The sequence below is a fragment of the Myotis brandtii genome, unplaced genomic scaffold, assembly GCF_000412655.1.
Source record: "Myotis brandtii unplaced genomic scaffold, ASM41265v1 scaffold244, whole genome shotgun sequence".
NCBI classification, from domain to species: domain Eukaryota; kingdom Metazoa; phylum Chordata; class Mammalia; order Chiroptera; family Vespertilionidae; genus Myotis; species Myotis brandtii.
In genome coordinates this window covers 1,407,372-1,419,325 of record NW_005359225.1, presented here as the reverse complement: position 1 = coordinate 1,419,325, position 11,954 = coordinate 1,407,372, and the positions used below count along the sequence as shown (strand labels likewise).

General features: G+C 42.7%; 1 pseudogene; it reads left to right on the top strand.

Moving 5' to 3' along the window:
- The window catches only part of LOC102243059, a 2,937-nt pseudogene extending 1,224 nt beyond the window's left edge, over positions 1–1,713 (top strand).
- The last annotated feature ends 10,241 nt before the right edge of the window (positions 1,714–11,954 follow it).

The following is an 11,954-nucleotide window of genomic DNA, read 5'->3' as shown; positions in this document are numbered from 1 at the left end:
GGCGAAGGGACCGCGGGAGGTTGGCCAGCTGGAGGAGGGACTGTGGGAGGTTGGCTGGCCGGGGGGAGGGACCATGGAGGTTGGCTGTGGGAGTGCACTGACTACCAGGGGGCAGCTCCTGTGTTTTGCATCTGCCCCTTGGTGGTTAGTATGCATCATAGCAACTGGTTGACCTGTCGATCACTTAGGCTTTTATATATATAGACTAGAGGCCTGGTGCACAAAATTTGTGCAATGGGGAGGTGTCCCTCAGTCCGGCCTGCACCCTCTCTAATCTGGTATCCCTTGGGGGATGTCTGACTGCCGGGTTAGGCCCGATCCTGCTGGCTCCTAACCGCTTGCCTGCCTGCCTGCCTGATTGTCCCTAACCGCTTCTGCCTGCCAGCCTGATTGACGCCTAACTGCTCCCCTGCCGGCCCAATCAGCCTCATCCGCACAAGGCTGCAGAGACGCTGGGACCAGCCTCCACTGTGCGTGCGGCCATCTTGTGGCAGCCAGCTTGTGATGACGTCGTACACGTGGACCACCTAGGCTTTTATTAGTATAGATAATTTTAGATTTACAGAAAACTTGCAAAGATAGTACAGAGCATTCTCATCTGCACCTCATTTGGTTTCAGTCCTAATTTTATTACCTTACACTGCCATGGTGTAGTTATAAAAACTAAGATACCAACATTGGTACATTGCTATTAGCCAAACCCCACACTTTTTTCAGATTTCAATAATTTTTCCAGAGTTAGTGCCGCAAGACTCAGCGGCCTCGTGAGAGGCCACCATTATTGAGGCAGTCAGTAACCTGAGCCCACATGGAAGTCTGGGTTCTGGTTACTATTCCCAAAGTTGGTTGATAGTGCCATTCTTTCTTCATACTTCCTCAGTGAAAGGCTGAATCTTCATGGGAAGATTGGGTGTTTGATGAGCATTCTGGGCTCCACAGTTATGGTCATTCATGCGCCAAAGGAAGAGGAGCTCGAGACCTTAAACGAGATATCACACAAGCTCGGGGATCCAGGTTTCGTGGTCTTTGCAACACTTGTGGCCATTGTGTCCTTGATACTAATCTTTGTGTTGGGACCCCGCTGTGGACAGATGAACATTCTCATGTACATCACAATCTGCTCTGTGATTGGAGCGTTTTTTCTATCTCCTGTGTAAAGGGCCTGGGCATAGCTATCAAGGAGCTGTTTGCTGGCAAGCCTGTGCTGCAGCACCCCCTGGCTTGGGCCCTGCTGCTGAGTCTCATCGTCTGTGTGAGCACGCAGATCAACGACCTGAATAGGGCCTTGGACATATTCAACACCTCCCTCATCACCCCCATCTACTACGTGTTCTTCACGATCTCCGTGCTGACCTGCTCAGCTATTCTCTTTAAGGAGTGGCAGGACATGCCTGTGGACGACATTGTCAGTACCTCGAGTGGCTTCTGCACAATAATTGTGGGGATATTCTTGTTGCACGGCTTTAAAGAGGTCAGCTTTAGTCTAGCAAGCCTTCCCGTGTCTTTTCGAAAAGATGAAAAAGCAATGAATGGCAATCTCACTAATATGTATGAAGTTCTTAATAATAATGAAAAAAGTTTAACCTGTGGGATTGAACAGCACACTGGGGAGAATGTCTCCTGAAGAAATGAAAATCTGACAGCTTTTTAAGAAAGAATCAAAAGTTTATAATTGTTGTTATAAAGTAAATTTGAGTGTCAGAATGTGTCAGAAAAAGCATTATTCTCAAATAATGTTCTCTAGAGACAATCTTTTTTAAGGTTTCACTAATTTGGACCAAGAAATTACTTTTCTTATATTTAAATGATGGTAGCTCACTAAAATAACCTCAGTACCTGGCCAATTTTTGTTAACATTGTATTATTGTGGTGGTATTAAAATTTTTTCTTCCCCAAAATCTAAAAAAAAAAAAAAAGAATTTTTCCATTAATGTCTTTTTTTTTTTTTTTCCTGTTCTAGGACCAATCAAGGTAATCAAATTTCATTAAGTTGTTATGTCTCTTTAGTCTTTTTTGACCCATGACAGTTTCTCAGTCTTTTTCTTGTTTTTCATGACCTTGAACGTTTTGATGAGTATTGGTCATGTATTTTATTGAATACCCCTTAATTTTGAGTTTGCTTGATGTTCTTGTCATGATTATTCGACTGGATTTATGGGTTTTAAAAAGGAATAGCATAGAGGTGAAATGTCCTTGTTAAATCAAAGGGCACATGATATCCACATGACATCATTGGTGATATAAACTTTAATCAATTGGCTAAGGTAGTTTTGCTAGATTTTCCTACTGTGAAGCTACTATTTTTCCCTTTCCATACTCTTCATTGGAAGCAAGTCTTTAAGTTTAGCCCATAATCAGGGGGAGGGAAGTGATTAAATTCTACCACCTGGAGAGGGGAGAGTATTTACATGTTATTTGGAATTCTTCTGTATGTAAGAGTTATTTTTTCTCCATTATTTATTTATTCAATTATTTAATATCAATTTGGATATTTATTTATTTATTTTACATTTTGGGTTATAATCCAACACTGTTATTTATTTCGTTGTTTTGACCATTGAATGCTCTTTGTGGTTGGCTTCTGTGTCTCTTTGACATACTTCCTCCCATCCTTTCGTGGGTGTTTTTGAGCATTTGCTTACTTTCTGGCACTACAACATACTCCAGGATCATCTTGTACTTTCCCTGCTCCTTATCTGCAACCAACCATTTCTCTAAAGAGCCATGGTTCCTTTTACTGGAAAATGGTATTTAGAAACTAATATATGAACACTGAGTATGCTTGCTGTTTCTGTGATTTTGGGTCTTTTTTATATTTCCATTTCTCTATTTAACAAGCCCAGTCTTTTAGCTAGCATCTTACATAGAATACAGTAATAACTGTTTTAATGTCCTTATTTATCCATTATAGCTATCTTGGTTAGTTTCAGTTGACTGACTTTCCCCCTCATATGGGTCCTTCTGTTTGGGTCCTTTAGCTTTTTGGAAATAGTTTTTTTTTTACTACTTTTAAGCTTTTTAGATGGGACCAGAGTAACATGAGTTTGGGGTTAATTTTGCCCATTATTATGGCAAAGCTCACTTTATGCCTTGTGAAATGTGCCTTACCACTCTGAATGTTGGGAATAGAAGCTACACCTATAGGATCTCCAAGAATTGTTCCTTCTAGCCCTGGCTAGTGTGGCTCAGTTGGTTGGAGTGGCATCCTGTGCACCAAGAGGTTGCCAGTTCCATTCCCAGTCAGAGCACACACCCTGGTTGTGGGCTCCATCCCCAGTAGGGGGTGTGCAGGAGGTAGCCTATCGATGTTTGGGTCACACATAATGTTTCTCTCTCCCTCTCTCCTTCTAAAAATCAATTTTTAAAAAATCTTTAAGCTTGGCCTATGTGGTTCAGTGGTTGAGTGTGGACCCATGAGCCAAGAGGTCACCAGTTTGATTCAGGGCACAGGTCAGGGCACAAGCCTGGGTTACAAGTTTGATCCCCAGTAGGGGACATGCAGCCTATGTGGCTCAGTGGTTGAGTGTGGACCCATGAGCCAAGAGGTCACCAGTTTGATTCAGGGCACAGGTCAGGGCACAAGCCTGGGTTACAAGTTTGATCCCCAGTAGGGGGCATGCAGGAGGCAGCCAATTGATGAGGTTTCTCTCTCATTGATGTTTCTATCTCTCTATCCCTCTCCCTTCCTTTCTCTCTAAAAATAAAAAAAATACTTATTTTTTAAAAATTGTTCCTTCTAGTCCTTTTTAGATGGTTCTCTCACTGGCCTCAGATAGTTTCCTCGTATGTATGCTTGAAGACTCATATATTATAGAGAATTGCTCATGTGGTTCAGTAGCCAGAGATTTTTTTGTGTGTAGCTGTCTTTTCTGATATTCTTCCCTATGAACTCTTGACACCTTGACCTCCCCAGATTCCTAATCCATCTCCTCAACTCAGTTTTTAATGTTTTTCATTTCTGGAAGTATTATATGATTCTTTTTAAAATCTCCCAACTTTCCCCCTCTCATACTATTCTATTCTTATCTCTCTATTTTTAAAAAAAAATATATTTTATTGATTTTTTACAGAGAGGAAGGGAGAGGGATAGAGAGTTAGAAACATCGATGAGAGAGAAACATCGATCAGCTGCCTCCTGCACACTCCCCACTGGGGATGTGCCCGCAACCAAGGTACATGCCCTTGACTGAAATCGAACCTGGGACCCTTGAGTCCGCAGGCTGAAGCTCTATCCGCTGAGCCAAACCGGTTAGGGCTTATCTCTCTATTTTAATCATCCTAAATTCGTATCTCTTGGATAGTTCTATTTTTACTCTTCTCTCTAGTTGGTTGTGTTTATTGACTCTCCATCTTGGTCATTTCTTTCCTCATGTGGTTTGTTACTTTTTGTGAGCATCTTTATCAGGGAATGCTTCTTTAGTGGATTCTGCAAGGCCTGGATTGCTAGGCATCCCTACAGAGCTACTTCAGATTTGTTTCAGCCATAACCTAAGAATTTTAGTAGGCTTACTTCAGCCCTAACCTAAGAATTTTAATGGTCTGGACCAATTTTTATGTTAAGTTATCTCAGTAGGTGCCTACATATACAGGTAGAGAACATTTAAACCCCAATATGCATTTGGTAGAGTTGGGGTTTCTATTTCTCATGAGTGCCATTTTTCCCCCACCTAAGGCCTTCAGACATTAAGCTTCCTTGCAACTTTCCCAACCCTGGGGTATAGCTTTTCTAGTCTCCTTTTCATGGAAGGGGGCAGAGCTTCCAATGTCAGGGCTTTATGTAGGGGGCTGGGCTCAAGCTGCCTCACCTGACTGGGACTTAAGCCCCGTGTCCTACTCTTTAGTGTACAGTGGAACCTGGCCTTCAGCTCTCAGGATTTGTAGCTGAGTGGGAATTCCGTATGTGCTGCTAAGGCACATCACCTGTACCCTGTTGTTCCTTTCTGACATCGGGTGATTTCTTTTTATAGTTTTCAAAATGGGCAATACAAATATAACACTTCTGGTATAGTGCATCCAGCATCTCTATGTGTCTGTAGCAGGGGGTGGGATGGGAGGCCCATCTATACTAGAATAATTGATCATGTTTCTGGAAGTTGCCAGACTAGAAACAATAACTCTGTGAGAAAGACAATTATTGTCTCAATTTTATAGATAAGAAAATGGAAGCTCAGAGTGGTTGTCTAAATTGCCAAAGCCTTAAGACTTCAGATGGGGAAAAAAGGTTTTGTATTCAGTCTGTTTGTCTACAAAACCCCATGCCAGGTATGTAGATATCTTAACAGTACTCAGTACCTCTGGCTTCTCTCCATTGTTAGCCTTTATGGTCAGTTCACTCCTGACATTTTGCTAAGGCAAACACTCTGGAAAAGACTCCTCCTACTATTAGGTAAGGCTATTTGGGAGATAAGGGGAGGGAGTAGAAAGTAAGCTGTGGGAGCCCGAACCTGAGAGCTGCTGATAGGAGCATTTGGCTGGGAGGAAGTGAAAGCCAATAGGCTTTTCCACCACCATCTGGAAGCATCCCCCCACTTGTGCAGTGGGCAGTGAAGGGGACATAGCAAGGGTCCTGCACATTGTTTTTGGCCTCTGGAAGCAGGAGGAAGCCCACGCTATGCAGGATCTACCTGTAAATTCTGTGGGGTTTAGAGATGTCTCAGTAGGGACTGGCATGTTCTGAGGCTTTTCACTTTACTCCTTAGCCTAGGGGCACCTCTTGCCCAGTGCATCTTGCACAGAGGCTGGCCCTGAGTGGGTGCCCTGCGAAGGTGTGGTGAATCGATGGGGATCAGTTCAGGTCTGACTGAGGAAAAAGAAGACACTTTAAGTATTTACGTAAGTGGTAGACTGGTTACATAAGTGACAGGATACAGTACAGAGAGGCATCCCAGAGCTTAGCAAGAACAGGAAAACACTGCCACTGATAAGGCAGAGAGGCTGAGGGGGGAGGGTATGTCACCAGGACCCAAGAACTAGGTGATCAGAAGTTTGAACCATATCAGGCCTGTCAGTGGGAGTAGGAGTCATGGAGAATGTGTAGCCAGAGATGAAACCGAGGCAGATGGGGAGGAGAAAAAGCACCCTGGCCTCTTCCTCCCCCATCCACCTACCCACAGTCGTCTGCTAGTACCTCTCCTTGGCCAAACTCAGCTGAAGTCAGATATCTTGGAGCCTGAATTCGAAGGCTGAATGGATCAATCTCCCTGTGTTACAGGGAACTGGAGAGAGCTAGGGGATGGTCTGAGAAAAATAGGCCCAGGACTGGCATGGAAGGAAAGAAGGAGGGAGGGGGGAAGGAGGGAGGGAGGGAAGGAAAGAGAGAGGGAAGGAGGAAGGACGGAAAGAGAGAATGGAAGGCAAGTCTATATGTAACATGAAAGCATTCTAAAATTCTTTTTATATATCCTTTTGCAATTAAGAAGAGTCTTAGGGTAAAAAGTTGACTTCTTTGCAGAGTTGTGAGGATCAAATATCAAAATAGATGTGAAAATCTCTTGAAAAATTCCAAGTGGTTCATAAATATGAGACAACCATTATTAATATCATTAGTTCTTTAGAGGGAGGAATTGTAAATAGAAACCCTTTGTTGAGTATTGTTGAGTATCTATTATGTGTGGACACTGTGTGCATGTGTATTGGAATTTTTTAGCTGCAAGTAATGATAACTAACCATGACAAGCAAACAGGTAGCTATTTTCTGACATACCAAGAATTCCAGAGGTGCTCCTTTGGCCTTTCCATCTTTTTTTTTTTTTTTTTAATCCTCACCCAAGGAGTGAGGATATTTTTTCTATTGATATTTAGAGAGAGTGGAAGGGAGTGGAGAGAAGGAGAGAGAGAAAGAGAGAGATACATTGATTGGTTGCCTCCTGCTTAAGCCTGGGCCAGGGCCAGGGATAGAACCTACAACCCAGGTATGTGCTCTTAACTGGGAATTGAACCCGAGACCCTTTGGTCTGGGGGCTGATGCTCTTACCACTGAACAAAACTGGCCAGGGCTGGCCTTTCCGTCTGGATTAAAAGATGGCTATGATACCCAGTCATCACCTCCAAGTTCAAGGTGGGAAGAGGTAGAGATGGGAGGACAGCTCAGACTCAGCAGTTCTGTTTCATCAGGAAAGTAAAAGCTCTTCCAATAACTCCCAGCAGAATTCTACTGGGGGTAGAATTCTAAATCTCATTGGCTTGTACTGAGCTACATAGTCACCCACACCTCAAGGGAGCTTTGATGAGAAATGGCTTCTGGGTGGCCACCTGATGGGTTGTGCCACGTGCATATAAAGCAGAGTATTTGGCACAGAGTAAGTGCTCAACACATGTTAGCTATTTTGTATGCCTGTGGTGTGTGTGTGTGTGTGGGGGGGGTTATATGTGTTCTCCATTTCTCCTAACAATCCCATGAAGTAGAATGCTCTACAAATGAGGTCTAATGCACAGCTGGTAAAAGGTAAAGACCTTAGACCAGTGATGGCGAACCTATGACACGCGTGTCAGAGATGACACGTGAACTCATTTTTTTGGTTGATTTTTCTTTGTTAAATGGCATTTAAATATATAAAATAAATATCAAAAATATAAATCTTTGTTTTACTATGGTTGCAAATATCAAAAAATTTCTATATGTGACACGGCACCAGAGTTAAGTTAGGGTTTTTCAAAATGCTGACACGCCGAGCTCAAAAGGTTCGCCATCACTGCCTTAGACCCAGTTCTTTCTGACTTCAGTCGGAGGGCTCTTTTCATTGCTACTCCATGACTTGCCCTCCCCTTAGGTCTTGGTCTTAGAATCACGTTAGGCCCAAGTGGGCTTAATGAAAAGAGAAGGTAGAAAAGGATCAGCTCTGAAATAAGTTGATGCCTGTCCCTGGGACTCTTCATGGAGTAGCGATGAAGTCATGAGGAGAGATTCCATAATTACACGTGCTAGATTGTGCCTCCACCTAAGTGCAGTCACTTTGGAATGGTCACGCTGGGAGGCTTGGCACTTGTTCTGCTGATAGCACTACTGCCCAGAATTCCTGTGGGACTTTTCCTTTACAAGTCATGAAAAGACCTCAATCCCATTACTATAAAATTACACCTCATGTCTGATCCCAAACCCAGCTGCAGCTCCTCATCTCATTTACCACGAGTTCCAAATGGCTTTTGTCTGTTGCCAAAAATAAAAAGTCATTCCCCGGAGACAGAATTGTATTGTAATTTAGATGCAAAAGAACAAGTTGAATGCTCTGCAGGCAATTTTAAAATCAAGATGATAGAACAATTTAAAGTAGCAGAAGCACTATTGAAATAAATATACCTTCCCATGTCGATATCTTGGAAGAATACATTTCTAAATTTGGTCGTATAATTTCTGCTATAAGAAAAATTACTCACCGTGAGGGGCATTGTGAAAAGAACACTGGACTTGGTAAAGATTCCAATGGGATAATGCTTAATGAGGGTCAGGGCACTGAAATGGGACCACTCATGCATTGTAAATTGGTATCACTTCCTTAGAGCAATAAGCATCAAGAACCATTAAAGATTTTACATCAATTGACCTAGAAATTCCACTCCTTCGAATCTTTCTTAGGGAAATAGTCAAAGAGGCAAAGATTTATGTATACAGTTACTCATTTTATTTATAAAATAGTAAAAAGAAGTAAATAACCCAAATACCACAATGGGGAAACTGTCGGGTAAATTTTTAGTGTACTCATGAAATGAAATAATGCAGTCATTTAAAATGATATTTTTGAAGAATTGTCAATGATCTTTGAAGATATTTACAATAGAATAGGTGATAAAATAGACTATTAAGCTACATGAATTATAGGTCCCATTTTTACTTTATGCCAAAAAAGGCTCAAGATAGACTCAAAATATTACCAATAGTTTTATCTGGATGATGAAATTATAGGTGATCTTAAATTTTCTTCAGTATAATTTTATATATACAATTTTTGATCATAACTATAAATATTACTTTGTAATTAGAAAAATATGTATAATGAAAATTACTTTTTAAGAAATAAACATATTTTACTGGAGAGAAGAGATCTGCCCCCAGGAAGCTGATGGCTTAATGGAGGAAGTGAGACACATTCACAAATAAATGTATTAAAAGGCAATAAGGGCTCTAATGGAAGTTTTACAAAGTGTGGAAGAAATATCAGCTCTTCCTGGGAGAGTTGAGGGTTGGTGAAAACAGGTAACATTTATGGAAGGTCTTGAAGGATGAATAGGAGTTCTCTAGGGCTTTGTAAATTGTATAGCACTATGTAAGCATAAGTTAGTTTGGGGCCTTTATTATTACTGTCAAAGTTTAGCTCCTATAAAGCTCTCTTTCTTGTCTCTTTCCCATGCTTCCTAAAGCCCAGGATCCCTGGGACAGGAAGCAGCGTCTGTTAAACAGTCACACATCAGTGCTCTAGCAAGTGAACTGAGGTGCATCCAACTAAGGAGCAGATTCAGGACCCGAGGACATAAAATTATCTGGGAGCAGGGCCAGGAAGGTGCTGGTGGGTAAACAATTCCCCTTTATTTGCCATCCTGTGGAAAGGCTGGCTTTGCTTGGGGCTCCACCCTGAGTTATGGGGCCATCTCCACCTGGGGGATGGTAAAAACTGAGAGCGAGCATCACACATCAGTCCATGATTTACATTGGCAGGAAATGGTGTGTCAGATGTCCTTATAGCCTCCAAACAGGGTGGAGATGAAAGGAGGGGTGTGAGTGAGGGGACTAGGAAGACTGGCAAGAGATGATTTGTTTGGGAGAAATCGTTAGAAGCTCAAGGTTGGAAGGGATTTAAAAGTTATCTGATTTAATCCTCCTGATCCCCCTCTCAACATTCTTATCATGTTGCCATCCTTCTCTGCCTTCATGGTGAAGCTCAAAGGCCACCTCTTCTATTACCACCCACCTCAATTCCTGTGTTTCAGTCATTCCTCATTGTTCAATTATATGAGAAAAAATAATGAGTATGTCCTTCTGTATCTCCTCTTGTTTATTTATTTATTCAAGCAACAAACATATATTGAACATCTATACTATGCCCTGCAATGCTCTAGATGTTGTAATAGAGTGAAGAAAAAGCCAAGGTCTCAGGGGCTCATGGACCTGTCATTGTAGTGGAAAGACATACAATAAACAAAGGAACAAATAAGAAAATAGCAGGTTATAAATGTCAAGGAGTCAGCTTTAGGAAGAACTTTCTATACAAGGAGAGCAGCTAATTCCAAGATCCTAACCTTTGTTTGCTCTAGGAACAAAAACAAGGAACCTGGCAGTGTGCACTTTATCTGCAAATGAAAATCTTCTCATGTTTTAGGACTTGGCTTAAGCATTGCATCTTCAGGCAAACCTCTTGCTTTCCCCAAGTAGAAGTGACCACTGTCCCCTTTCCTCACCATTGACTCTGAAGATGCTTCTGTAGGCACATTCTTGCCATAGTATAGCATCGCTCCTCCCTAGTGGACCTCAGGGCAGAGCTTCCTAACTCAACCCGTAATGCCCAGTACAGAGCCTGGCACAGAGTCTGTGATCAGTAAACATTTGTTCCTTGAATATATGAACTCTCACATATCTCCTTGGTGACACTTATTCAGAATTAGCAACTATTTATTGATCAGAGCCAGGTCCTATGTGGAGTACTTTCAACTTTGCTAATGCATTTTTTTGTAATTAAATCTTTATTGTTGAAAGTTGCCCCTGTCCCCTGACCCAGGCCTTCACCACCCTATTGTCTGTGTCCATGGGTTATGCATATATGCATACAAGTTCTCTTGTCATCTCTTCCCACACACCCATCCTCCCCCGCCTACCTCATGACCATCATGTGTAATGTTATACTATTTTGTAGTTGAAACCCAGAGAATCAAAGTGACTTCTGAGGCAACTCAGTAATAAGAATCAGAGCTGAGGAGAACCAAGATGGTGGCGTAAGGTATAAACCTGTGCATGCTGCCCCCCACAACAACATCAAAACTACAACTATAAGACAAAACAGCTATCATCCAGAACCACAGGAAAGCTGGCCGAGTGGAAGTTCTACAACTAGAAGGAAAGAAAGAAGCGCATTGAGACCAGGTAGGAGGTGCAGAGGCGCTAAGAACAGAGGTACAAAGGCGCTCGCGCACGAGGGGGGCTGCACCTGGATGCGCCGTTTTTTTCAATTGGAAGGAGATACAAGCTCTTGAATGCACTGAGCTCGTTTAAGGCGAGATTCTGGGGTCCCAGACTCCTACGGGGAGAAACTGGACTGTCTTGCAGCGGTTTGGAAAGTGAGGGTGGCTTTGTCGCAGAGCTGCTTGCAGGGATCATTGTCGCTGTGGGGGCACGGGACTGCAGAGACACGGAGTCGCGGAGACATGAGGAGTCGTGGAGACGATGACGACGCCATTGCTGTTTTCTCTGCCCTGGTGATTCTCTTAGATCCCGCCCCACTCAAATTACATCCCCTCCCAAGCTGTGCTCAGTGGTGCAAAGGAATCACCTCGGCTTTTGCAGCCTAATCTAACTGCAGCTGGGTCAGAGAGCTCCAAAACTTCCAAATCCCAAACAAAGAGGAGAAACCTGCTGATATCGCTGTAGCTCCTGCTGGGTGGACTCACACAGTGGTTGACTTGGAGATCCAGGAGCCAGGGTACCCCTGGTCAGATACCAGATTTCAACTCCTCACATCCATAAGGGACACACTCAAGAGGCAGACTCAGTGAGCACCAAAGCCCCACTGAAGCAAGTCCTGCCCCATAAGGGTGTCTCCAGCACAGCAGTTCTTATAGACACAGTGGGTCCTCGCAGTCAGCCAAAAATGCGAAGACAAAGAAACATGTCACAAATGAAAGAAATGGAGGAAAGCAAACTAATGGAGGACATAGAGTTCAGAACCACAGTATAAGATTACTCAAGAATCTTCTACGAACCTCCGAGGAACTTAGTAAGACCTTCAAGGATCTTAATGAGAATGCCAAAA